A 3981-nucleotide genomic window follows, 5' to 3' on the forward strand; every position below is an offset into this window, starting at 1 on the left:
CTAGTACAGCCAGAGCATCATCTAGCGTAGCAGCCAATCGGGAAGCGCGTCCCACTTCCCATGGATGCTGAGGACTGGGGTTCCTCTTCTCCCATTAGTTCTCTCTCCTGGCCGCGGTGATTGGCTGCCTCTGTATTGGGCAGTGTTGCAGGAACAAGCCCTCTGGTGGCAGCAGACAGTATTACAAGAAGAACCAGGCAGATAAAGATTCCATAATAGCTCTGATGGTGAATTGTTGATAGTGAAATGAATGGAGGCACGCTGCTGTGCTGCTGTTGATATAGTTTTGAAAACATGTCAATAGGGAAGAGCTGAAAGTAACAATGTAACATTTTTTATTAATGGTGAAGTTAGGCCTCGTTCAGACTATACGCGCTGCCGTCCGCATTTTGGCAGCGCGTATAGTGTGCGACACGCAAGAACGGTAAAAGGGCATAGACAGCCCTTCTACCGTTCCCATCATATGCGCTGCGTGGCAGCGCGATTGCGCTATCGCGTGCTGCACGCATTTTTGGGAATCGCAGCGCAGATCCAATTCATTGTAATGAATGGGATCTGCAGCGCAGCGCATAGGAGCGCAGATGGCGTGCGATCGGACGCGTTGTGTTCCGATCGCACACCCATCTGCGCTAATGATGTGAACGAGGCCTTTAATAGGTGGGTTATAGAAACATTGTATAAGGCTACAAGAGACGTGACTGTTCTTATATTAACAGCGTTGATGTTTAAAATATTGTCATTGCAAACAAGGCTAAAGAAACAAAGAACTTAAAGGGATCCTGAGCAGTAGAAATAAATAAAAACGGTACTTACATGGGGCTTACTCCAGCCCACCGTAGTCCGCAAGGTGCCCCGGCGTCCTCCTGGCTCCTCTCCAGGTCCCGCTGCAGACTTCATTACCGACGACACCAGGGCCGAGTGTCAGCACGAGACTTCCTGAACGGTGAAGCTACGCGTCATCATGCCGGCCGCTGGCCAGGCATGCACGGTTGTCTAATTTTGAACTGCGCATGCGCAGGACTGTCACACTGGCCGCCGTGGTGGCGCGTAGTGACCGCTGTGATGAAGCGTAGTGTCACTGTTCAGGATGTGTGGGGCTGACACTCGGCCCTGCTGTCGCCGGTAATGAAGTCTGCACCAGGACCTGGAGAGGAGCCAGGAGGATGCCAGGGGACCTCGCAGACTACATTGGGCTGGAGGAAGCCCCAGGTAAGTACCGTTTTTATTTATTTCTACTGCTCAGGGTCCCATTAAAGGGTGCCTAAAGTGAAACAAATCTGCTCAGTTTAACTTACCTGGGGCTTTTTCAGCCCCCTGGCTGTCGTCGTTCCTGGCTGTCGTCGTTCTGCTCTGTTTCATTCAATAGCAGTCCTCTCCAAATGCTGCATGCACAGCACCGGGCCGCACACCTCCTTAATCGCAAATCCGTAACCGGGAGCATTCTGCACTTTCACAGTTTGTAAACGTTTTGACTGCGCATGTGCCAAATGCCCCTGGCCATGGGAGCTTGATTGAGGAGGCCCGTGGTCTGGGCCGCATATGCCCAGTAGCCAGCGAAATTCTGCAGTTGATCTCAAAACTTAATACAGTTGTTAAAAAAGTAGCATCAACATGGACTGATGACTTTGCCCAATATACGAGGGTCGTCCAGAAAGTAACAGCCCTTTGCTTTTACCTGCCATGCAATGCATTCTTTCTGTGCAAGGTAACTTGCATCTGCCATGCTAGCCTCTTCTCTCCCTGCACAGCTTGTCATTACTGCCGAATGCTGGTAACTGTTTCGCAGCATAGATGTGCAGGCTTCCCTCCCCAATCCCTGCAAGTCATAGGTGAGGAGTGTGATTCTCCTACAACAAAGAGATTGAAAACCTTGTAAAAATGTTATGACAGATGCTTGAGGCCGATTTAAAGAAAACCCGTAATGAAGAAAACCTCCCCTGGGGGGTACTCACCTCGGGTGGGGGAAGCCTCCGGATCCTATTGAGGCTTCCCCTGTCCTCCTCGGTCCCACGGCGGCGTCGAAAATCCTCACAGCGGGCATGTAAATATTTACCTCCCCGGCTCTAGCGCAGTCGCAGTATTGACTCTCCATACATAGATAGGGGAAAATAGCCGATTTCCGTCGAGCCCCTCTATTGCGCAGGCGTAAGTCTCCTGCGCCTGCGCAGTAGAGCAGACCCGACGGAGATCGGCTATTTTCGCCTATCTCTGTGCGGAGAACTGCAACAGCGCCCCCGCTGGAGCCAGGAGAGGTAAATAAATCAGCGCTTATCAGCACGTGTCAAGCCAGAATTGCGGGACTCTTCGGGGGAGCCAGTGCTGGATTGCCTGAAGCTATAGGGGAGGGGGAAGCCTCATTGGGACTCTGAGGCTTCCCCCTCCCGAGGTGAGTACCCCCCAGGGGAACTCTTTTTTGTTACAGGTTCTCTTTAACATTTGGCGAAGGAAGTGCGTACGATACTCCGCCACCCCCACATCACACTGCAATGCAAAAAAATCTATTTATACGGCAGAGCCAGGACAAGGTCCTCCAGCACCCAAGGCTGAGACACCAAAGTGCGCCCCTCCATCCCTCCCACCCCAGCTGCCACACACTGATTGCTATTAGACTAAGAGGGCCACAGGGCCCCCAACCTCCCCAACACCTTAATCTCTAGTTATCTGGCTTGCAGTCACTGCTATGTATCCCCTTTTCTTATTTCTTTCTGCCTTATACACAATTAGGAATGAAAGCTGAATGAATTCTGCGCCCCCTCCTACATTGCGCCCTGAGGCTGGAGCCTCTCCAGCCTATGCCTCGGCCCGGCCCTGCCATGCGGAAGAGTGCAACAACAGAATTATATGCACAGCTCTGCATCCCTCCAACACTCCCCCTCCCCCCCCCCACTCGCACACACACACTCACACATGCCACTCGCATACCGCTCACCACCTGTTGCTGCCCCTTGCCCAGTGGTATACTCCCTGCTGGACAGGAAATACATCACTGGGATTCCCAGGTTACCAGTTGTATTTGTGTCTTTCTGCACATGCGTGGCGCTTTGCCAATGCCAACAAATTTAAAATGTCTGCGTCGCACTCGTTTCAATGTAAAACAAATGGTATAAGTGTAAGCAGGGCCTGAACAATACATGATGAGACATACCTGTAACAGAACATTTTTTACTCATCTGGGTCCTCTTCCAGCCCTTAGAAGTCTATCAGGTCCCACACTGACATTCCGCTGTGCTCCAGGCTGCCGCTGTCCCTTCTTTAAAGGGGCACTATGGCGAAAAATTGTAAAATTTTAAATATGTGTAAACATATACAAATAAGAAGTACGTTTTTCCAGAGTACAATGAGCCATAAATTACTTTTCTCCTATGTTGCTTGCTGTCACTTACAGTATGTAGTAGAAATCTGACATTACCGAGAGGTTTTGGACTAGTCCATCTCTTCATGGGGGATTCTCAGCAAGGCTTTTATTCTTTATAAACATATTCCCTAAAAAGTATTTAAACAATGATGCTGGCCAGCTTCCCTGCTCGCTACACAGTTTTTTGGCAGTTAGACAGAGCAACTGCCATCCGCTAAGTGCTTTTGAAAATAAACAAAACCCTGAGAATACCCCATGAGGAGATGGGCTAGTCCAAAATTGGTTGTGGAGAAAAACTACTTCTTATTTTTATATGATTGCACATATTTTAAAATGTTTCGCTATAGTACCCCTTTAAGATTAAGATGCAGCTGAATCAAAGTCTTCTGTGCATGCACGTGTGTGCTGTGCTCCTCTCGTGATTGCTCTTCCATGGCCAGGATCTCACAAAGACTTGAACTGCGAAAGTGTAGAGCTGCTACGGGAGAGGCTATGGGAGTGCTGCATTCCACCCCCAACCGCTGGGAGTCCCAGGAATGCCTACCTACGTGAGCGCACTCAGTGTTATATACCAGTCAGTCGCTGCACTTGTTCATGGTACCTGTGTGTGTGACAGCTGCACATTT

This window comes from Hyperolius riggenbachi, chromosome 2 (genome assembly GCF_040937935.1).
Source record: "Hyperolius riggenbachi isolate aHypRig1 chromosome 2, aHypRig1.pri, whole genome shotgun sequence".
NCBI classification, from domain to species: domain Eukaryota; kingdom Metazoa; phylum Chordata; class Amphibia; order Anura; family Hyperoliidae; genus Hyperolius; species Hyperolius riggenbachi.